General features: G+C 37.0%; 1 protein-coding gene across 1 annotated transcript in view; it reads left to right on the top strand.

Annotated features, from left to right (window-relative positions):
- The window catches only part of LOC103251230 (transcription factor SOX-6), a gene marked incomplete at both ends in the record, with an annotated part of 307,315 nt that overhangs the window by 232,756 nt on the left and 48,833 nt on the right, over positions 1-25,726 (top strand). The gene's annotated exons all lie outside the window — the stretch shown is intronic.

Here is a 25,726-nt window from a genome sequence, read left to right on the forward strand (position 1 = left end):
GGCAAATTCTTTATATTCTAAGTGTCTTTATTACTCTCTTTTTCTTCCCTCACTATTTTACCTTTTCTTATGTATAGGGTTGTATAGTATTTAAAAAATACTTAGACATTTGAAAAAAATTATTTGACCATAGACTAACTCTGTAGATGTGATAAAATATAATTCTGCTCATGTAGATAAAACAGTCAAGGTTCAGAAGGTTTAAACAAGATTATAAAATACTCATCAAGTCAAGGTTATTAGCCAGGGTTTCTAACTTTACCTAATCTGGGTTTTCTAACTTAGTTTTCTCAGGCTGAAGTAGGGGTGGGTGCCTTGGCCTGGCTGGTTGCTTTTGCCAGATAAACGTCTGTAGTACCCTTTTCATGTTTAACATTCCAGGAAAGCTCTTTGTTGTTTTTGTGGGATCTTCTTACTATTTGAGAGAAGATGGCTTATGTGGCTCTTTTGAAAACCAAGTCCTTTTTTTCTATAGGCACCTAGTCCTCCTCTTTCCAATTTCATGCTTAATTCCTTTCCTGTGTCATTGGGGTTCCTCCCTAGGACTGTCAGATGGAGAAGTCCCAGCTATCTGTTGCATTTTTTAGAAAATAGATAAAGGCTACCTCAGACTGAAAAACACTTTAATTTTCTGGGCTAGATCTAATACCAAATTTTCCTAATGAAGGATAGGAAATGAAATTTTAAAAAGAAAATAATTACATTAGCAAGGTTGCATATTCAACTCCCTTTGGCCCTGCCAAACACTGTGTAATCAATAAAGGATCCCTTTGACATTATCTTTTCTGCTGCTTTTAAATCTGCCTCTTTGGAAAATGATAGGGAAAGATCACTCCTCAGAAGAAGGAAGAGGCCAAGATCAAAGGCCCCGTGAAAGTAGCCTAAGGAAGGATCCAGAGCTTGCCGCCTGCCTCCCTCTTTGCTTTTGCTTTGAGATAACGGGTAGATGGGGGTTTCCACTCAGACGTGACTAGACACATACTGCCAGTGGGTCTGCTGTCTTCTCTGCAGTCAGAAGAAATTTCTTTTCTTTTGGCTATAGAGAGAGTGCCATATTTCTACTACATCCAGGAGAGCTAAAAAGAGAGATAACTGGATATTAGGAAGAAGCTTTTCTGAAAATCTATGTTCAGGAAAGCTAAAAAGAGAGGTAACTGGATATTAGGAACAAGCCTTTGTGTGTGATGACAGTTAGCAAACTTACCCACTCAGGATAGTCAGCGTGAGAAGCTTTTAAGTGCTTGGAAGAATGTGAAAGCAGGCGGCCTTGGCTCACATTCAAGACTTCCTTTTCTCTTTAACTTTTATTTTCTGTTGAGACGTCGTGTTCTATCCCATCAACCTTTCCTTAGCCAGATTTCTACCCAATCTCTTCTTTTGCCCAATTTTTCACTTAGGTTGGCTTCTTTCCCACCTCCCACACTCCCACCCCCACAACATCATTGACCCCTGATGTGTCAAATCTGGCTTCTGTTGCATTTCTGGAAACTATGATGTCATACATGTGAGTGCCAGAGCTGCGTAGCACTGATCTAGAAGCACAGCATATGCCACATGTCTGTCATTTTAATTAGGCTAAATAGGAAACCCATGAATGCAAGAACCTTCATAGCCTTGCAGTTTAAGTTTGGCTGCTTTGATAGTTTCCTTGGTTTTTGCTTATTCTTGCTCCATTCTCTAGCCTCCATGTTTTGCACATTTTTGCCTGCATGTCGGGAAACCTTTGATCTGTTTGCTTGTATGGACACTGGTTAGAAAAGATTGGCCTTGTTTGAAAGACAGGTTTCCCACACTTTCATGCATGAGTGTAACATGTTTATCAGGACATCCACTAGTAGCACAGTAGACACCAATGTCTAAGCTGCTAGATAGTAGTATTTTAAATCTCGAGCAAATTTTAATATCTTGCTTTATTGCTATTAAAATCTGCTTTCCTTCCCAGCTAGGGTTTCTCCCCTCCTTCCACAAGCTAAAATGTCACGGCTTTGTCAACAGTCATGATCATGATAAACTATTGCTGCGAAGAAAGCATTACAGTCATGCTAACTGGTCTTATTTCTAAACAGAGATTCTTAGGAGAAAAAGCCCCAAACACATATAACCCCCACCTCCACCCCCACCCCCACCCCACCCCACGCATTTCTCAGAATCAGTCCTCTCTACTTAACATTACAGTTAGTCTGACTTTCAAAAGTTGTTATTTCTAAAATTAATGAGCTTAGGTAAATCTTAACATTTATACTTATACCCTAAAATTTTATCAAGTAGACAAAAGGTACATAAAGTGGAAAGGCCCTCCTTGCATTAGCATATTCCAGTTCTTTCTGTCTTTAAAATAAGGAAGACTCAAGAAAGCCATTTTTAAAATACTACTGTGCTGATATAAGGCTTGATTTTCTCTGCCTCAGGGGCACAATATTCGGAGAGAGAAGCCCAAAGAATGCTATTTTTAGTTGAACAGTTCAGCAGATGGAGGCATGAATACTCATGTATCTGAAGGTTGAGGGGCTTGAACCATTAATTCTGATAATGTATTTAACCCTGGGAACAATCAGAAACTGTAACTCTAAGGTTACAATGTTTTTGACCTTTAGAGAACAGAGGGCACTTGCTACAGTAAACAATACATTATATTGCTATTTATTCCAGTTCTCTCACCCTTATAAATTTCAGAACCAGTTGCCATTTGCTTTCTTCAGCTATGTTAGCATTGGTCCTTAAGTAAGTCAAAAAGAATGCAAAAGAAGGGGGGGGGGACAGAATAATGAGGCAGTCATGTAAATATGGCCTTTAAATAGCTATGATGTCAGATTGTTTCTGAAGAAAATTGTCTCAGGAACTAAGCTCTGAGTGACTTTTTTTAAAATGAAAAAGTGGTGTGAGTGTATTGATTCATCTTATGTGGTTACTTTCAATATGAAAGATCTTATTTTGTTTTGTTTTTAATCGGAAGTCGTGTTGTTTCATAGTTGCAGCTTATGTTAAACAAAATCTGGTACCATATGCAAAGTGATACACCTGTCTCATGCCTTCTTATTAAATGATGCATGCTTTCCTTTAGCAAATACAGCAGTTAAATACCACACAGCTTAAGAATTTCTAATTAAAATATCTCCATGTGTCAGCATATTGGTAATGTATTATTTTAATCCATTTATTTTGTTTATGAAACAGTGACATATGTTTAGATTGTGAAATATATGAGCCTTAAAAATCACTTTATTGAAGAGAATTAATTCCTACAATACTGTCTCAGTAATGTGTTCACTCACCCAGTCAGTCACTGGCGGTGCTGCCAGTCTTAATGTTGTATAGACACACCAGTTTCATCCACATAACAGTCTTGGAAGGAAGCATAGCAGTTCCTTTTTTTAGTTTCAAATAATAGGATTCTTCTTTTGTGATTTTTTTTTTTCTTATTAATTCAAACATGTCCCTCTCAACACTTTTTGTTGCCTTAAAAAAAATTACAATGAAGGATTGGGCTGAGTACATGTGTAAGAGATTCTGAAAGACCAATCAAAATTAAAACAAGCTAGTTACCTTTTCAAAGTTAGACATAGTAATTTGTTTGTCAGCAGGGAGATGTTTGGGTCAGCCTTGAGATAAAGTGACTGTCAGCAGTTATTCCTACAAGACAAGTAATTTCACTCAATGCATTACTGACAGATTGCTCACATCTCTGAATCACCAGAGAAAACAAACTTAATATTGTTACAGGCAGAGTTTCTGTCTTCATTAGCTTCAGAGAATGATTTTTATCTAGCATTCAAAGCTCACCAAGCTTTAGTTGGAACATATTTTAACAGGCTAGTTCTTATAATGATAGTATGGGTAGTAGTAGCGTAAATAAAAGAATTGCATATGATAATTCAAAAATATCGATATAAATATAGTTTCACTTTTACTTGATGGGCATTATGTGTAGTTTATGGGAGATTTGAGGAAAGGAATATAATTAGAGTCTTAGAGCACTAAGAAAACCTGTCAACCATAAGTTATTTTTGAATGAAACTATTAAAGTCTTGCCAAGTTTGTAAAGATGGAACAGAACAATTGAAGTTTTTGCAAAAGTGAATACAAGCACGTATTTTATTTAAATGATGTTGTCAAGTTCCATGCTACAAATGGAAAGCGAGGAAGTCCCCATCAGTATTGGGAATGCCCTATTTCTATTTCAGTTCCAGCCTGGATTGTTATGATATTGTATTTAGAGGCTCTGCACTGTGGTACTCTGTCTTTTTATTTGCAATTGCAAGCATGCCTCAGTGCTGTGGGGGAATGGGAGGGAGAGTTAGCTTTGCTGGGCGGGCTTGAGAGGTTCTGATTTCTAATAGAGAAGAGTGATGAATAAGGAGTTGATTAGAGTGACCTATTACTGGCTACCCAATGGAGAAAGAGGAATGCATTGATTCAAAGCTTGTTTTGAGGATGCCAGCCCTGGGGCTGTGCTTCGAGGGAAATGCTTGCTTTTCTCTTAATCAACCTTCACTCACCTCTCTTACTCTGTCTTGACTTTTAAGAGAGTGGTAGAACTTGGGAGGATCTTTATGGCTGGGCTCAGATGAGCCAGGGTCTAAAAGAATGAGCTCCATTTATGGGACTAGAACCTTGGTTTAGAGTTTTCACTATTGCTTGCGATGTTATCTTGCACTGTTCTCAAAATGCCTCTTTTTTCCTTGTAAAAGGGGCATAATATATATTCTCGGGGTTGTTGTGAATAATAAATGCAGTAATAAGGCATGGGTTAGATTTCTGTGAATGTTCCCTGAATAGGTATCAATTTTCCGATATCCCAGTAAACATTGGTTTTACTCTAGATTTACTGCATGAAGTACTTCTGATGGTGGCTCTAACCTGCTAGAGAGTTTGTCACTGAATTCAGGGATTTTGTCTCTTGTTTACTGTGGAATCCTTAGCATTACCTGGCATAGTATTTGGTAAACTGAATAAATTAATGGATTTCATTTTTGGTGGCCATCTGAGACTCAGACTTCTTTGAAAACTTTTTTTTGGGGGGGTGCGGATATTTGGTGAAGTGCTCTGTCTGTAGGAGGTATTATTTCGTGTAAACAACTTTTCAGTTCTAGGTGGGCTTCTTAAGAAAAATTGCAAGTACAGATTGAATCCTGATGGGGACTAAAGAAATGAGGCAAATTAAAGAAGGATGCAGACTAGGAACAATTCCTAAAGCTTGGAGATCTAGCTTGTAATTAGCCAGTGAAGCAGAGGTTTATACCCACTCACAAATTAAAACATTGGGTAAACTGGAGTCTCATTTGGAAATCTGCTTTTCATTTGGTTTTAAGGTAATACCTAACAATGGAGAGAGTTGACTCTTCTCACAAAAGCTCTTTTAATCACTGTGCTTAAGTTATTGGATTGGTGGGATATTCGGCTACATTGAAAATCAGTGTGCTTCTCTATCTTTCCTAGTGTAAGATTTCCACCAATAGTCATTTAGCTCTGAGGAAAAAAAAAAAAAGAGAAGAAAAAAGGAAGAACCCCCAGATAAAAGTCATTTAGCTCTAGCCTTACCAATTAATCCACTCAATAAGCAGCTCCTAGGGTGTGCATACCTGAACTTGTATTTAAATAGACTTCTTATAAAAGGCAATCGTTTCTAAAATAATGACATGTATTTCTGTTCCTGTTTTACCAAACTGAAGTTTTAAAGTATTTTTGGTTGATATTGCATATCATATCTGCAGCTCTTTTTGTTGCAATGAGCTACCTTGAATGCAGAGAGATGAAGCATTAGAAAGTGTGAAAGCAAAACATTCTAATGTTTTAGAAAATGCTTCACTCCAATTTCCAACCATGGAGTAAGCCAGGATATTCAGGATTTAGGAAATTTATGTCAGAATAAGATATGATAACATATTTGACCTATCAGGTAATAGAACAGACTGAGCAGGACAAAAATATTTTTAATGATATTTTAATTAAAAGAGGTTGAGAAGTTACAATTGGATGGTTTTGCCTTACTTCTGACCACTAGAACTAGCACTTAGTTATTACTACTCTGCCAGTTCCCCCTTGATGTTTTATTTGAGAAAAGTTCACATGCTACAGGTCTGCATGTTTGTGCAAATCCAACTAAATTGTAAATTTAGGGGAAAGTTGTAATGGCTTAAACTCTCTGTGCTGATTTGAAAGCATCTTGCTTTCTTTTAGCTGTTTTAGATTATAAGGATTAGAATAATGACTGGATTCTCTTACATATCTTCCAGACTTAAATGGTATTAATGAAGGATTCTTTTCTCAATTAAATATAAATAAACAAGCACTAAACATCTACTGAGTACTCTGTATTGGTTGCTATGTGGATTAAAAAAAATAAGTGTATATTCCCTTCTTTTATCCTTCTCTTATAATTGATGACAGCAGTAGAGTCATCTTGAGTCAAATTGAGAGAAACTAATTTAACTCTTCCCCCCCCAGTTTTATAAACATGAATTATTTTATATTAATAATCATTCAGTGCAGATTTAGCTAAGTTTTTACACTTGCATTTAATGAACTAAAAAAATGGAAGCAAAATACAGCCAAATAAATTTTCCAAGGCCTCTACACTGATGGTCATTTGATGAAGCAAAGATTCAAACTAGAATTCTTAATTTTCAGTAAATTGCCATAATAGTTCATTTCATACTGTGTATTTCTCTTATAATACGAGCTATAATATCTGTAACTAACAGGTTATAGGTTGTTAGAATGTCTACACTAACCTAGACCGTGATCTTTGGTATCTTCTTATCAGCAGTCTCCCTGGAGCTATTTTGACCTGGAGCAGAACAAACTAAAACAAAAGTAAATAAGTGATAGATATGTATCAAACAATTTTTTGCTTATAATATACCCATGTATTTAACTCTCTCAAATGTCACAAAGTGAAAGCATACAGTGCTCATTTGAAGCCAGTTTTGAAATACAGTTGCTTTTCACCTTACAAATTCTATTTTTAGGATAAATATCAAGTATTGACTCTAATTCACCTAGTCTTTTAAATTAAAGAAGGAATTTGGTATTACATCTTTTTTTAATTCTTCATGCTTGAAATCACACTTGTTAGCTTTGAATGTGACTGTTAAAATAACTTGACACATATCGTATCATTAGAGTTGTATTCAAATCTGTATTTAAGACAGTTTATAAATGATCATGCCTAGGATATTTGAAAAAAAGCTGCAAACTGTTTGCTTCCAGCCATATGACATTCTAGAAAAGGCAAAACTATGGAAATTTAAAATATCAGTGGTTACCAGGGGTTGGGAAGAGGGAGAGGGATGAAAAGGTAGAGCACAGAGGACGTTTAGGGTAGTCAAAATATCCTGTGTGAAAGTAGAGAGGTAGATACATGTCATCATACATTTGTCTACTGAGTACTCTGACATATAGCATATAGCATATGCGACACCAAGAGTGAGCCCTGTCATATGCTGTGGATATCAAGTGATAGTGAGGCGTCAATGTAGGCTCATCAGTTCTAGCAAATGTGCCAGTCAGGTGGTTGGGAACCGGTTGCTGATAATGGGGGAGGCTGTACGTGAAAGGAAGCAAGGGAATATAGAAAATCTCTGTAACCTCCTGTGAGCATAAAAGTTCTAAAAGAATAAAGTCTTCAAAAAAAGTTTGCAAGCAAATGTAAACATAATAAATTTAATTAATTATTCACCAAATATTTAGTTAGTGCCCATTATACATCAGGCTGTTCTAGACAGTGGTCTTCAACCAAGGGCAATTCCCTCCACTCCAAGGATGTGATTAATAAGGTCTGGAGGTATTTTTTATGGTTATGACTGATGGAGGGGCTTACTACTGGCATCTAGTGGGTGGAGGGCAAGGATGCTTCTGAATGCTCTGCAGTGCACAGGTCAGCCTCCCAGAACTACCCAGTCCGAGATGGCAATAGTGCTGAAGCTGAGAAAACCTATTTTAGATACTGTGGAAATATCAATGGATAAAGCAAAGTCCCTGCCCTCACAGAGTTTGCAGTCTAGTGGGGGAAATAGAAAAAAGGGAAAGGAATATATGGTAAAGAAGTGGGACTTCAAATCTCACTTGTTTCAACAAATTTCCCCACCTACCATCTACTTACCCACCGGAATCTCACTGAACAGATTTAAAACATCAAGACCCACTTGATTGTTACCCTTCATTTTTTGCTTCACTTTGATCTTTAAAACTAAAACTTTTATTTTAGCCAGTCACTTCCGGCTAGAGCAGTCACAGCTCTCCTCTATAGTCTAAAGCACACCGTGTACTCAAGCTTTCAATAAGGGAATATTATTTCTGACTTTAATTGTATAAGTCTATCTTTCAGAGTGAAGTAAATATGATATTTGGTGAGAACCTGGAAGCTGCTCATTAGTTTTTATAGAATGCTGTCTACTGAGATCCCATAGGATAAATGGAATCATTCTTGTCGGGAAACCTGTACTTGATGTATAAATTGGATATTACAAAGGAAGCCAGAATTTCTTTCTAAAACAAAACAGAAAACAAATATAGGAGTCATATGAATATTATATATGTATGCATACATACAAACATATATGTATATACATACATATGTATCTAGACATACATATATAGTACCTATTTTATAGCCTTTTACAGTCTAAAAAGCAATTTATATTTAACCTTTGTATTAAATGTGTTTTAGTATTTTTCCCATATTTCAGAAAAAGAAAATGAAGCTCAGATGGGTTAAGTGGCTTGGACCAGATTTCTTATCTAGTAAACAAAAGAGGACTATGGTAGATGATTTAGGTGTCTTTTAAGTTTTACCTCTTGGCCAGGATTCTGCATTAAACTTTGTTGACTGGTATGTAGGAAGCACAGTCATTTAGAAGCTTTCTTGCATAACTTATTCCTCTCTTATTGTAACATTCAAGTGAATAAAGGTAACTTAGTTAACTTATGAAAGGGAAAAATGTCAAAGTCAACATGACATTCTGAGGATCCTAAAGAGTTCACATATTTTTCAGATTTTCATCTAACTGTCCAGAAGAAACTCCACACCTAAGAGACTTTAACGAAGAACTACTATGATAAAAGCTGTCTTGTTTTTTTCTGTAGCTTCCGTAAGGAAAATGCTTAGAATATTATTGCTGAATGCCAGAGCCCTATTCTTTTGAGAGTTTCTGGGGCTGTCTTGTAATTTCAAAGTTTTGATGAGTCTCCCGGAATAGCTGGGGAGTTGTGTCCTTGCCCACCCCCAGCCTGGGCTGCCCTCCGAGCATGTTCAGCAGGTTGCATGCCAGCAGATGAAGCAGATGTTCGACCATACTGGACTGGAGCGCGTGCTGCATCCGGAGCTGGGTATTCCTCTTGACATCTGGCCGTGGCTGGGTCGGGATGCCTGCCTCGGGCCAGGAGGCTGTGGGAGCTGTGGGGCAGAGAGCACAGAGTCTTTGCTGCTCTTTAAGCGATTAGTGCACTGAAGCAGCAATAATGTTGAATTATCGCTTGGCTGCCTTCTTCTCAGGAATCTTGGGACAATAGGAGAGTCAGGAAGGAGCATTTACAGTAAAGTCATGTTCAGAGAGACAAGACTAATTATAGAGTATTAAAGAGCTTTATTTTAAATGATTTAATTTACAAATAGCTCTGGGCAGTGTTTGAAACTTTTTAGAACCATAAACCCAGTAGCTTAAGGAGACTTCTAATTTAAAGTGGCTAGTATAGAAGCATATTATTTCAGCAATTGTCCAGTTTTAGAGGTTGGTCAAGTTATACTACAGAAGATATAGCAGCTGGTAAAAAGAGAAAATATACGAATACTTGAAGCTGCTAGGGAAAATGTCTCTAACTTGAGGGGAAGGAAGACTTTTAGGTAAGAGACTGGCTGAATTATGCGCTGGCTTTTACTATTTCACTTTATCACACTGAAAACTGGTCTACATTTGCTACCCAGAACTGAAACCATCTGTTACACCAATTTCCTTTATGATATGTGTTATTTAAGCACAATGGATGTGGAAATGGGTAGTTTAAAATGTATTTTGCGATGAACAGTTGTCACATTATGTCGCTTTGCCTCTTATAATTTTTCATTAGTGAGACCTCCGTACTAAAGGAAGCCTTCTTATAAACAGATTATGGCCATTTATGTTCACAGTAATGTATTGGAGAAGAACGCTGCAGTGCTCTCACTTAACCTCTCATCTTCTAGGGGGTTGTCTTTAATTAACGCTGGTGAGAGGCTGACCTGAGAGGCTGTGGGAAGTGATTGAATGGCATTTTCCAAGCTCTGCTCTAGTCAGCTGGGAGACACTTTTTTAAAAAATTAGAAAGTACTATTTTTTTGAAATTCCCTCTAAACAAGCGTATTTCAACGGGTCATTTAATGCTCAAATGGACAAAGGTATTACTTCAGTCACTGAATTGCATCAAACTCCTTCTCAGAGGCCCAGTTTAAAAACTGTAGGAAAGGAGGTTCAGTATCACAGTCTCAATAGTTTATCACTTGGTCTGCTTTTTTAAAAAAAAGCAAATAAATAAAAACAAATAGGTTTTTTTACAAGGAGAAACACTCACTGGCCCTGGAATGGAGTGTGTGCCCACACCAGTCCTCCCTGCACTGAGCCACCCTCCAGGGTTCAGGGGCTCTTTAGCCCTCATGGGAAGGAGAAGATGCCTCTCGGCAGTGCTGCTATTCACCTGCTCAGAACATCCTCCTCTTGTCCACAGAGGGGTTCACCCCAGGACCCAACGGCAGTCCCTGCAGAACATATCTTTATGTCATTGGCTCAGTCACAGCCCAATGGAGAGGGAAGGGAGTGAGATGGTGAGAGTAAGAGAACTGCTTTGTTGAAATAGTAGCAAACTATGTGTGCACTCTGGATGGAAATGCTAGACTTCCTTATCCATTTATCAGTTGTTTCCTAGTTGCAGAACAAAATAGCCATCCACAATTCATGTATATCCAGCCATACCCTCCTGATTTTAGACCTACCTCTGCCTACCTTTCCTGAGTATGAAACACTATTGCAAAATACAGACATACATACCTCACTATGAAACAGAAGATGACCGTTTAGTATAAGGTGATAATTTGTGGTCATTTATTGAAACAACATGCCACCCTTTATTTGGCAGCTAGCTTGTTCTTTTACATGTTTTCTGTCTATACAATCACAAATGGCTCGAATGTTTCAGGAAAGTGATGTTTCTTGGCTCTGTAAGACCTCCCCAGTTAAAATAACTAAGTACCATGAGCTAATTTTCTCTGAACCTCAGTCTTCTCATCTGTGAAATGGGCATAATGATACCCCTATAGCGTTGTTATAAAGATTAAATGAGATAATGTAAGCCAGTTGCCTAGCACAGTGTCTGCTACATGGTGTACGCTCTGTAAATACTCCTCTCCATACCTCTACTTGTATCTCTCTTATTCACTCACTAGTCTAACAAATATTTATAAATTATGTACTATATCTCTTAGGTATATAGCATGTATGCTTGTATATCTACTCATATACTGATTGACCAAGATGGTTGTGTACAGGCATTTTGAAATCCTTTTGTCCTTATGTCTTTGCCTGAGGACTGCTCCTGATTTCAAAATGCATGAGGCCTACTACAGCGCTCTTTAGCAAGAAGTGACAGCCAGTCAGCAATTAGGGTACTTTAAAATAGACTTCCCACTAGTCAAGAAACAAATGCCATGATATTGAAAGAAAAGCCTTCACAAATAGACAATGAGATTGTAAAAGCCTATAGATTCCCAGAGTTAGAAAGGCTCTCAGAGGCTTTGAGGGTCAAGTCCTAACTTTAGTACTGGTTCCATGAGCTTGGACAAATTAATCATCCTGATACCCAGATTTTATTCAATGGGATTAGGAAAAATACTTCCTCCCATAGGGAGATTGTAAGAAATATATAATAAATGATTGTGAAAAGTGCTTTGTACACTATCAAGTGCTATGTAGACCTTTTGATTTTATAGTTGAAGAGACAAAAGCCCAGAGAGATGGATTAACTTAACCAAAGTCACACAGCTAGTACGTGGCCTGGGTTAGAGTGTATAGAATTGTGAGGCAACAGTGTAAATAACTAAATTTGATTGTTCCTTTTATATAAACTTGACTGAATTGAACTGAATTAGCCAAAAGGACAGTTTATCTCATGCTCCTATCTATTCTAGGTGGAGTAAGATGGGCAATGAGTTTTAGTAAAGAGACATTTTTTTTTTTGCAACTGAATGTATCAATCTAATGAAGATTAGTCATTACAAAAACAAAGGAAGTCATATTAAAAGTGTAAGACCCTGTTACAGTGCTAGTAGTAGTGACAAGGCCAGAATATATACATATTAACATACTAAAAGGATTGATTATTTGATTAGTTCACTCATAGGTTGATTCCCCAAATGTTTGTTAAGTATCTATTGTGTAGAAAGCACTCTTTTCTATTTGGGACATACTATGATGACTAGATCTTGACCCTCACACTTAGTGGGCCCACAGTCTAGTAAGCAATGTGATAATTGTTCAAGTAGATGTGTTCCCAGAGTGGAAATGCTATGCGGGGAGGAAGTGCTTTGCTATGCCTGGGTATGTAGTAGAAACCTTCATGGCTAAGATGATGTAAAACTGAACCTTGAAAGAAAAGTATAAGTTCACTAGGTTTAGGGAGAAGATGCAGAATGACAGAGATGCAGAGAAAAGAAAAAGCATTCCAGACAAAAAGAACATCCTGCATGTAGGTGTAGAACCAAGATATAGCATGGCATGTTAGAAACACCAAACAGTTGGCACAGGTTGAGTGTACAGGAGACATCATAGGTGAGACTGGAAAGGTAATCAAGGGGTCAGATCATAGAGTGCCTTTTACAGCACATGAGGGAATTTGCAATGCCTGTGGCAGACATGATTTTATTCACACCATAAATGGTTAAGTGGTATAAGGTACAGTGAACAATTTTATGGTGTGATATTCCTCTATTAATTTGATCTCTAGTTTACATTTCCCATTACACTGGATTTAATAGTTAGAGAACTATGTTTGGTAAGATTGATAGTCCCTTTAGTACAATGGTACCCTGTGGCAAGTGAGACTATACAAATAGTATAATGATACACGCTGAATAAACAAAACTGTTTAAGACTGAAGCAAAGCCAAGGTCCAACCACTTCCTGGGGATTTGGGGAAATCCTGTAATCTGCAGTTTATACTAAACCCAATCATATTTAGCACATTGCCTCTCAGTGAATGGGCCTCGATACTACATTTCAACCAAATGATGAAACAAGGAACAAGAAATCTGTGAGTAAAAACTATAGTTCTTCTAATTGTCAATGCCTTGCAATTATGCCCCTTTCTAGAATAATAAAATGTTCCTTGGCAGAGGTCAGGATCTCTGCCACTGACTTATTTAACAGATCCTCTTAACATCTGTCCTGCAGACTGTTCACTTTATTAGCAGACAAGAGACCCAACAGACTTAGCCCGCTGTGTCCCTTTTTCACATTCACGCAGCTGTGGATTAACTCAGACTTTCCAGAAGAGGACCAACCAGAAGGGATAGTAATGTTATTGGCCGATTCTAAAAAGATGGGAAAAAAGAGCAGAAACAAATGTTACCCTAGTACAATTCAGTGTTTTTAGGGTGACAATTACCAGTCTGTTTTAAAAAGGAATAAAAGCAGCTATTCCACTAAAAAAGGAAAGTCTATTCATATCTGTGTGGGAACCTAATCAGGCTCTTGTTTCCAACGATGATGACTCCACAGTCGCACCAGGTCTGTGACAAGAATGCTCCTTTTGTACGCCGATAATGTGGAAACGATAAAATTTCCTTTAAGAGACATATGTGTTTACATCATGAGATGTGTTATTTGACAAAATGCTTTGTTCTTCTCATATTTTCCATGCAGAGTTTCATGCTGGGTTGTTGGGCTAGAAATCTTTGATTAACTAGAATTAGTTGCTGAAATAAAATAGACACTTTTGTTTTATGATTCATCTTGCTGAGCTGTAAATTATAGTAAAACATAAGGAGTGACAGAAAGAAGTGCTGATTTGAACCTCTGACCCACGACAGACACAAAAACATAAGATTATTCCTTCAAAGAGCTGCATAGAGACATAAATATTCCATGGTCCACTTGGAATTATGCCCTCTTAACAAACTAAAGCTGTGATTTTACATCATGTAATGAGCGTTTTCTAGGGGTGTTATGGTAGACATAGAGGAGATATTAAGATTCAGGAAAATTCTCTCAGATTAGAGTTTTAAATGCTTAAAGATTTTTCTCTGTCCAACAAAAAACAATTAAAAATAGAAATAAAAGAAAGTTCCTTTTCCTTCAATGAGTAGCTGAAGATGGGCACCCTTTTTCCAGAGAAAAAAAATCTTAAGACTTTCTCAAAGCTGCGTCAGCCCTCGGTTTGAACATCTTAGTTCTGTGAACCCACAGCCTATGGGCACAGCCCAAAGGAGTGGACTGAAAGGGGAGGCATTACCACATCATAACAGAAACTCTGGTAGCCTAAATACTTCCTGTATTGCAGGGATTGGTATCCATTCTTCTCATGATTTTAAAAAATTATTTCATTTTTTTTAGAGACAGGGTCTTGCTCTCTTGCCCATGCTGAAGTGCAGTGCTGCGATCATAGCTTACCTCCGCTTTGAACTCCTAGGTACAAGTTATCCTCCCACCTCAGCCTCCCAAACAGCATGCCACCACACCCAGTTAATCTGTTAACTTTTTTGTCTCACTTTGTTGCCCAGGCCCTCAAACTCTTGGGCACAAATGATCCTTCCATCTCAGCCTCCTTAAGTAGCAGGGGCTACAGGAATATCACTCTGTTGCATCTCACCCAGCTATTTCTTAACTTTTAGTTAACAAAAGGCCTCTTTTGGGGCTCCACCGTGAGCCAAGCCTACCAAACTGCCTTTAGTCAAAATTAACTGTTCCCAGTGATGGTGTTTTAGTAGTAATTTGTAAATGCTTCCATTATACCATTTATCATATTATGTTTTTCTCCCTGTCTTCTTCCTATCTGTGTTGTGAGACAGCATCTCTTTGCCGTCCTGAAAGACAGGATCTTTTCTTCAGCTTTGTATTTCTAATACTTTTTTGCCAAATTAAATAAAAATGCAAATGAATAACTGTTTTTCTGAATAAGATCTTTGTAGCATCTTCTGTTAAAGAGAATGTACCTATAAAACAAGAGCTTGCAAGAGTCTTTATGGTTCACTTCTGTTTTAGGTGTGTTAACTCATTTATTCCATATAACAATCTTTAGAGTAGGTTCTATCATTATCCCCACTCTATAGATGTGGAAATTGAAGGCCTAGAGAGATTAAATAACTTGTCCAAGATCACACAGTTAGTTAACAGTGGTTCACTGTGTTCTATCTCTCACAGCAGCTTGTAAGGCTTTATTTTTCTAAATTTTTCTTCAGTCCTTCTAGTCACCATTACCTGCTTAATCTGCTGTAGGAATTTTTCAAGGTGGATTATGTGATATGTTATCAATATAATATCTAGTGATGATAAAGCATATTGTATGCTTATTTGTACACTACTTGAATGATTTTTACTATGGCTTCCATGTCTAAGGTATCATTCCTTTCTGCTAATTAGAGAATAAGCCATGGGTATTACTGTGGGATACAGATGGCATATTTACATACTGCAAAATGTGGTGATGTTCTCCAATTAATACTAATAATTTGCGGTTTAGAGAGTGATGGTTAGTAGAGTTGCCTCGAAATAGGGTGACCATTATTTGAATTTTTAAGAATACAGAAGAAAATATAAGAAAAAAATAAGAAGAGGGTATTTTATACTATTTCTTGCCTTGCATACCTGATCACTTAAAAGCAAATACAAAACACTTCCTTATCTCTCCATATTGATAAAAAATGTATATTTTACTTTAGTGTTAATATGAAATTGATGTTTAGTAAATCTATATATTTCATCATAGATATGAATTTTGTTCACTAGCATGATTCTTGTGTTCAGTCTTCCAAAGTCTGCTGAAAAATTAAAAGCCAAGTTCAGTTTAAAAACAGCAAAACATTTTCATGTCACAAACATGCTCATTTCCAAGTAGCAATGTTTGTTCTATTCAATGATTAAGTGAAAAAGTAGTATTCAGATAATATTATACTTTCATGCCATTTTGTTTTCTCAAATAAATTTTTAACAATTTAAATAAAAATCTTTTTTTTTTCCTAGCCTAGTTACCCGCATTTGTCTTCGTTCTGATTTGTTTTGGAAGCTTTATTATGGATGGAAATTGAAGGGCATAGAAGCTGGGCAATGTAGAATATTTTTCAAGCAACAGCATCTGGTTCCTTGGCAGTCATCATGGGCCAAGTCAAGGCAGTCCTGGCACATCTCCAGATTCTTATGTGGGCATTGCTGAGGGATTTCCAGGTCTGCCATGTTGTTTTAATGGTGTTTCCTAGAAACCCAGAAACTCAGAATGGCATCCAAAGTTCGTTTCATAGCATATAAGGTCTGCAAGATCTGGTCCCCTTGCTATCTCTCTGACACCTGACATATGGTGCCCTTTGCCTGGCTCACTCTGCTCCGGTGACACTGGTCTCTATGTTGTTCCTCAGACATTCCAAGAACAAGCACACCATTGCCACAGGACTTTCCCCCATACTTTGCCCCTGCCTGGATGATAATGACATGCCATACTCCCTCACTTCATTCAGATCCCTATTCAGATGTCCTTTTCTCTGAGTTTTCTTCATCGCTCTGTATCTAAGCCATCCATTCCACCCCATGCTCACATACCTGGTCATTTTGCATTTCATAGCACATGCCACCACCACAGTTACATATCTCTGTGCTTATTTGTCTGCCTGAAACTATGCTTTAAAATATTGGTAAGCTAACATCTATTCGTTTACTAAAAATACATTTGTGAACTCAGCACTCATACTCAAAACTGTATGCACATTGAACTTCTTATGACTACTAGTTTGTGGGAAATAATGCTTAGTTTTCAAATCTAATTTTCTGATTCATTGATGCGTTTTTGTGTTTTATTGGTAGAGTCAAGGTGCACCTGTCTAAGGTTTATCTGATGAGTCATGGCTTTGTGGCTAGAGTTAAAGGAGTATTAAAATGCAAGCTGTACCACTTGGAGCAAATTCAGAGAACTGGATCTCTTCAGCATGGCCTGCACAGCTCGTAGAAACAAGAGGAAAACAGATTCATTCCCATAGTGCTGATTTCCAACTGCCCTCATTATCACCCCTTTGAATATCTTGCTTCAAGAACTAAATAGCTAATTGTTTCAATGACTAAACTTTTATTTCTAAAAACAAGGCATTGCATTTTTACATATTGCCCCGAAAGAGAAGATACTTGGGAGATCCAGTATTTCTTGTTAAAATTGTCGGGAGTTGCATTGTTTGTTCTTAGTTATTAGCAATATGTTCAGTAAGGGAATGCGCATCTGAATGCATTCCAATATAATTGGTGCAATTGGAGAATGAATTCCAGCTTACTTTTGTAGCAGAGGAATGGGTCATCTGTTACCTGATTTTTTTTTCCCAAGTTTTTTGGAATAAGGGTAGGACCTTTGATCTGAGCCGCCCTCCAATTCTCTTTCCCTTTCACAGCTCCTCCTCTCCTCAACACCCAACACATTCCCCACTCCATTAGCACAATGAGTGACGTCAGAGGAGCAAACTACCCAGTGCTTGGGAAAATAGGCAAGAGGACTGCTAGCCAGGGAAACTCTTCTTTCAATTTATTTTTCTTACTTGACATTCTTGAGTTGGCTGCAGGGGATAATGAAAGGAATTAAACAAGTCCTGGTTCTCATGGCTTACAGTCAACGCTTGTTCCATTTTCCTTTTGGTTGTTGTGCAAAGGCGATTGGCAAAAGTCTCAAAGGGGTGAAAATAGGTCTGCTCTCACCTGAGACAAATTTTCGGACTTTTGTGTTTATTTGCATAAACTTTAATTTTAAAAATCTGAAAACAACGTGATTATAATGACCTTAATCTAATTACTATGGTTGCATTTTAAAATATGTACATTTTAAAACAAATATTAAAATAAAATTCTACAACATAAATCATTCTCTGGTGCCCAAGGATGACTTTACAATTACATTTAAGATACATTTCTTTTAATACAAGGAGAATGGTACAAAAGCATTCCTTTCATGAAGTCTAAACCCGAAGCTGGGATAGAACATACAAAATTTATTTGTAGTAAGTTCTCGAAGAGAACAAAGTATAAGGAGAAATGAGTGTGCATGACCAGTGGATAGGGACAGTAGGGAGACCAGATTCTAGATTTTATTCTACCTACTGCTCACCGCTGATATTTTTAGGAAAATCGCTTTCCTTTCCTAGATATGAGTTGGGGTTTCTTTTTTTTTTTTTTTTTGTCCCTGTAAAACAAAGAGATTGAATTCGATGATATTCACAGGACTTTCTTCTGCCAATAGGATGTTTTCTGGTATCTCTTTGCAAGAAAATCAGTGTATTACATGGTGCACCCATATGCTTGTAACTTTCAGAAGACAGAAACAAAGAGTGATGACCTCCACCTGTGGAGTTCCTTTTGGGGAGAGTGTGAGGAAAGATATACTAAGGAAAGAATGTGGGCAGAAATGATAGTTCCAGGAAGATGGAGGCATGGGCACGAAGGGGTGTTAGTGGTCAGTGTCAATAGAACTTCTGTTAAATACCAGGCATTATGCTAGGTGCTAGGGACATAAAGATAAATAAAACTCAGTCTTTCCCATAAGGAGTTCAGAATTTGGTGAGAGAGAAAGATATGGAAAAAATTCCATCAATTGCATGAAGATAAAGATGAGATATGGTGTAAGTACAAAGGAGGTAGTGGTTAGAAGAGGTTTCAAGGAGAATGAGTTTTTGGGCTGAGACTCAAATAAAATGAATAGACTTGTGACAAACAGAGTCAATAAGAAAGGGGAAAACAGTGCAATCGAAAAATATGGGGGCAAGGAGATTGACTTGGAAATTAACCTAGTGTGTAGGAATGAGAGTAGTAGTTCTTCCCCTATTTCTTCTCTCACATCTCAGCCAGTTTTCTTTGGTGTCAACTACTAGGAGTGTAGCTAAACAAGTACCTTCTATGTTGAAAACAGGGACTTTAGTTCTTTCTTTCCATAAAATCACAGCGGTATTTCCTGGATCATTTTGTTGACATTGGAGGTTTATGAGAACTAAAAGTATTTATGATCTCCTTTAAATAATTATTTTTAAGCTCTCTCCTCACCCCTTTCTTCAGTCTGTAATGACTTGTTACTACACACTTTCTTCTCTGTGCTGAACAAGCACTAAATCAGGCTGCTTAATTACCACTGTCTCCTTCTCCACCTTCTCCCAGCTGAACTTGTTCAACTTTATAACATACCTTGCTTGGTAGTCAGAGAAATGATCATCAGCATTGTTTTGAGAAGGTAACAAAAGCAGGATATCCCTGGAGAATGATCCGGGCTTGGGGTCTGGTGTTAGCCAGCGTCAATCTAGTGAATAATGTCATGTCCTTATGGATGCTTCCCAGCCTACTCTGCTTGTCTCCTCAACTTCTGCTATTACCTCCTTGAATGGTGTCTGACACACAAGAATAGGATCTGTTTATCTGGATAGCTGGGCTAGGCCTGGAGTTCTCAGATTCTTTGTGGAAGCATAGCAAATGGGGGGAAATATAAAGGTAAGAGCTGACATCTTTCAATTGTCAGCTTTTGAATCTGTTTTCATAGAATAGGATTTTCCTTTCTTAACTCTCCACCAATGGAAAGGTTATATTTCAGAGAGGATTTTTATTTTCTTTCTCTCTGGGTCAAATTCTGATAGGCTACTTAAAATGCCCTTTGTAATTGAAATGACAAAACACAGGGGAATCTGCTACAGAAAGAATTCAATGTGTAAAGTTGTACCTGTTTTTTTTTTTACTGTTTGTTTCCATCTGAGGGGGGACCCCCCCCAAAAAAAACCAGAAATATCTTTTGGAGGGCAGCCCCTTTGTAGTACACTCCTCCAGTTAAGACAGTCAACAAAAGTTTTCATCTGGAAGTTTTGAGAAGGCTGTGTCACAATTTGTGGAAGAAAGGTCCCAAGTTGTGGCAGACAGGTGGTTGGTTCTTCCACTGTGACAACACACCTGCCCATATTGGACTGAGTGTTCAGCAGTTTGTGACCAAAAGTGGTATGAACCCTGTGGCCCACCCTCCCTATTCACCGGATCTCATCCGGAAGCGACTGTTTTTGGTTTGTTTCCCCAGATGAAAAAATCCTCAAATGGAAATGTTTTGCCAATGTGGAAGAGGTGAAACAAGCAAACAAACACACAGCAAAAGCACTAAAAAGTATCAAAATTGACGAATTCAGAGGCTGTTTTGAGGAGTGAAAAAAGCATCTCAATAGGTGTATTACATCAAATGGAGAGCACTTTAAAGGTGATTGAAGTTTAAACATGCAAGAATAAATACACAATTTTTTATAAGTAAATTCCAGTTTTGGGGGGTCCCCCTCATATACCAGAGTATACTGGTGACAATTTACAGCTCCCATCAATACCCATTTTTTCAAGTTCTCCTATTTCTACACATACTCTACATAAATTATTCTTCCTTCCTTATCAGTTCATCAAAGTAGGGTTGGTATTTTAGGTATCTATTATGACTCAAAGATTTGCTGGAGAAGTGAGTTGTCTAGATCAAAATTATGACCCTTATTACTTGAAGGTGGCTGATAGTATCATTAATTCTTCCTAATCCATTTGAGGATTGTGAAATGCCGTATTAGAAACAGTAGTTGTAAGACATTTAAAAATACAATTTTCTATTTGAGCACTTGGAATAGCAGACACATCAGAATCTTTTTTCTTGTTGGACAATGATCCTTGTTGGTGACTAGAAGCAGGAAATAGGTTTTGTGGTGATTTCCTGTATAGCTTATTTAAAATAATGTGATTTTTGAAAGAGGAAAAAAGCATGGGCTTAAAGTGAGACCGAGTGAAAAATGGATAATAATTCCTATCTTATATAATTATTGTGGGAATTAAATAAAATAGATGTAAAATATGCAACACAGTGTCTGACTGAGTTTAATGTTCAATATTTATTTGTTGAATTGACAAACGAGTGCATGGGTATGATGTTTGAATGACTAGATGACTAGTTATGTGAGGATCATGTGATTATGAGGAGAAATCCACAGTCTGAAACAGATTAAGATTAGAGATCTTACATAATTTTATCTTAGAAAGCAGGTATATAAAGATACCTGAGGGTGCCAAAAAATGTATACATATTTTAAGCTATGTTAAGAGATGTTTGCTGTAATCAGAAGTGTCTGGACGCTGATGGACACTCTGAGCACCTCTTGTAATTGCAGAAGTCAATGATGCAGAAGTCATCTTGAAGACAAGATGACATGTATTCATCTTATTGAATATTGCAATTTTAATAGTTTTTTCTTTTCTGAAAATATGTATACATTTTTGGCACCCTTTGTATATTTCACATTATGGCAAATATAGGTATACTGTGACACCACCCAGTATTATTTGACATCAATTTGACTATATTGGGACAAAACATGCTTCTCTTTTTAAATACAATAGTGGTATCACATGACTGTCTGACATAATGCATTTCTTAGGTCCTGCCATAGACCACTATGTATACTAGCAGATACTCAAGAATTTCACCATAATGCTGAGTTTCACTGGTAGGACCTACTGCTTTGGGTGGAATGTGAAAGTGTCTCTAAGATCCAAATGCAAGATAGATTTTTCTTTAAGGCTAGTCTCAATACACAGAATTTTGGAAACGTTGTTAGAGATATCTATTTGTGGATTTGTGAGAACTTCATAGGACGGTCTTAATCCAATTTACTTAAAAGGTGGGTCCATAAGTTAATGGTAAAACACAGAAAAAATTCTGTATCAATCCTGGTTCGAGTTCATCATTCTTTCTAAATGCTTCTCTTTTGGAATAAAATCTGAAATTATTAATGTGGCTTTGCTATAGTGCAAATATTTAAGTTCTCCTAAAAATCATATGTTAAAATACTCATTCCCAAGGTAATGATGTTAGGAGATGGGCCTTTGGGAGACGATTAGGTCATAGGTGTGGATCCCTCTTGAATGTGAGGAGTTTATAAAAGAGATCTTGACAGGTGCTGTGACTGTAGTCCCAGCTACTTGAGAGGCTGAGGCAGAAGGATCACGTGGGCTTAGGAGCTTGAGGCTACAGTGAGCTACGTTCATGCCACTGCACTCCAGCTTGGGAGACAGAGCAGACCCCATCTATGAAAATAATAATAATAATAACAACAATAAAATAAAAAGAGGTCTGAGAGGCACCCCCTTACTCCTTTCACCATGTGAGGTTAGAGTTAAGACGTCCCTCTGTGAGGCAGCAAGCCCGTACCAGACATTGAATTTTCTGGTACCTTAATCTTGGGCATCCTAGCCTCCAGAAGTGTGAAAAATAAATTTGTATTGCTCACTGGCCATCCAGGTTATAGTATTTTGTTGTGGCAACCCAAGCAGACTAAGACAAACCTGAAAACCCTTCCCCTTTCTAGCCTTTCCTATACCATTCTACTCTCACTCAGTAGTCCTGCCACAATGGTCTTTTTTAAATTCCTCAAAGATTTTACCTTCTTTTCCATCTCAGAGCCATAATACTTGATGTTTCTTCTTTATAGAATCCTTTTTATCAGGCTTTCTGCCTGGATGATTCTTACTCACATAAACTATTACTTTTAGAGAAACTGTTCTGGTCCTCCCGACTATGTTAGATACCTTTGTTACTTGGTCCCTTGACATTCTTTTCTTTCTCAGCAGTTGTCCTAACCATAATTAATTTCATAGTTACTGTCAAAGCATTTATTTAATATAAGTTTTTCTATTAACTCCATTAAGGCAGGAACAATTTTTGAGTTGCTTCTTATTGTGCCTTTAGTAGTTAGCACAGTGTTTAGTTAATAAAGATTTATCATTGAACAAATTCATCAGTGCTGGAAATGTGATGAGAGAGGTTGGCCTATCTTAAACCCATTTATACTTGAAATGACATATATTCTGGTAATGTTAGAATGAGAGCTAAAGAGTTCTTCTAGTTCCGGTTCTAATTATATGATCTCGGGCAAGCTACTTCTACTGCTAGATCTCAAGCTTATCAGCAGAATGAGTAGGTCAGACTAACCTGAATGATATGTTAAGGCTCTCTCAGCTCTGTGTGGAAAGTACAATATTCTTCAGCTTACCAACATTTTAATGCTAGCTATTTCATTAAAACTTTTAACAGTAAAGGTGGAATATTGTTAGCCATAAAGCAAAATCATTTCTTAAGTACTCCTGTAAAATAGTACTTTTATAATTTTGAAAAAAGTATTTAACTAGGCTCATTTTTCCATGTATGCACTACTTGTCTTTTATGTATCTTGAATGAAGAAACAGTTCGATACTCCAATCACTGAACATTTTCAAAATTGAAATGGAGAAAAACAATCTATATTTACAAAACAGTCTTCACCAAAATTTAAATATTTGTGGGACTTTGGCTAAGGCTGTCATAAGTTTTACTATATTGTTGATTTTTAAAATCTCAACTGTGTTTAAAAATGAATATTCATTATTGTCATCAGTATTATTATCATCATAGTAAACTATGATGTGAGAATCCTATGCGGAATGACATTTTTGTAAACCCTTATGTAATAGTTAATCAGAGTTTAACCTTTTTTCTTCCTAAACTGTTAGTCTGCAAAGGAATATTCTAACTGAAGATATTTGGTTAGAATCACTAGTATTTTCTTTCAAAAAAGGACACAGCAGCATTTAGATAAATTTTAAATGTATAAGTAACTAGATTGGGAACAAAAACTAGTACTATTAGTTATTGCTTATTGTATTAGAGTTGTATTAGTTTATTGTATTAGAAAAGTTTAAGGTTGCAAATATTTTCTCCCATTCTGCAGGTTATCTTTTCACTCTGTAGATTATTTATTTTGCTGTGCAGAAGCTCTTTAGTTTAATTAAGTCCCATTTATCTATTTTTGTCTTTTTTGCCTGTGTTTTGAAGTTTTAGTCACAAGTTCTTTGCCTACACAAATGTCTAGAAGAGTTTTCCGTAGGTTTTCTTCTAGTGTTTTATAGTTTCAGGTCTTACATTTAAGTCATCAATACATCTTGATTTTATTTTTGTATATGGTATGAGGTAAAGTCCAATTTCTTTCTTCTGCATATGGCAGTCCAATTTTGCCAGAACCATTTATCATAAAGGGTGTCTTTTCTCCAGTGTATGTCCTTGTAGACTTTGTCAAAAATCAATTGGCTGTACGTATGTGGCTTTATTTCTGGGTTCTCTATTCTGTTTCATTGACCTATGTATTATTTTAATACCACTGCCATGCTAGTTTGGTTACTATAGGCTTGGAGCATAATTTGAAATCAGATAATGTGCTGCATCACACTTTGTTCTTTTTGCTTAGGATTGCTTTGGCTATTGGGGTTCTTTTTTGGTTCCATATGAATATTAGGATATTTTTCTAGTTCTGTAACAAATTACATTGGTATATTGACACTTTTTAGGGATTGAATTGAATCTGTAGATTGCTTTAGGTAGTATGGTCATTTAAATTATATTAATTCTTCCAATCCATGAGACTAGGATGTTTTTCCTTTTGTTTGTGTCATCTATGGTTTCTTTTGTCAGTGTTTTGTGATTTTCCTTGTACAGAACTTTCACCTTCTTGGTTAAATATGTTCCTGGTTTTTTGGTTTTTTTTTTTTGGTATCTATTGTAAATGGGATTGCCTTCTTGAATTGGTTCTCAAATCATTACTAGTGTTCAGAAACACCACTGACAGTGAAGCTAGTAGTTACTGAGCTACCTAGACAACATTACAACTAATTACTTCAAAAGAATAATTGCTTGTGAAGAAACATAATTTAACTTGGGGCCAGGTTCGGTGGCTCAGCCTGTAATCCCAGCACTTTGGGAGGCAGAGGCGAGTGGAATGCCTGAGCCAGCGGGTTTGAGACCATCCCGGTCAGCTTGGCGAGACCTCACCTCTACAATAAAATAAAAAATAACTGGGCGTGGTAGTGCACTTCTGTAGTTCCGTCTACTTGGAAGGCTGAGGCGGAAGAATCGCTGGAGCCCAGAAAGTCAACACTGGGTGACTGTGAGCGTGGGTGCCACTCCAGCCTGGGCAAAGGAGTGAGACTTCAACTCAAGAAAAAAAAAAACTTAACTTGAACTGAAGTTATTTTCCTTTTATTTTTAAAACTTAAGCATAAAATTGGTCATTGCATATATAAAAAATATAATAATGTACCACTTCTGTTGCCTCATTTATAGACACCATCTTTCCTTCCTAACATGGCAATTATTTTATATAGTATATTAATTTAGAAAATATTGCTTGGATGTCTGTTATTTGCAAGGCTCCATTCTTGGTGCTAGACATTCAAAAATAACTAGGTTGATACAGTCTTTCAAGCATAATAAGATATATGTGCATTACATAAGTTTAAAGAAAGTAATAAGCACCACAAAGGTGCTTACAAATCAACTGTAAGGATCTCTCTCTCTCTCTCTCTCTCTCTCTATATATATATATATATATATATACATATATATATATATATATATTTTTTTTTTTTTTTTTTTTTTGAGTTGGAGTCTCACTCTGTCACCCAGACTGGAGTGCAGTGGCCGCTCTGGCCACCACAGCCTCGAC

The sequence above is a fragment of the Carlito syrichta genome, unplaced genomic scaffold (assembly GCF_000164805.1).
Source record: "Carlito syrichta isolate Samal-C Ts95f unplaced genomic scaffold, Tarsius_syrichta-2.0.1 Scaffold137424, whole genome shotgun sequence".
Lineage (NCBI taxonomy): Eukaryota > Metazoa > Chordata > Mammalia > Primates > Tarsiidae > Carlito > Carlito syrichta.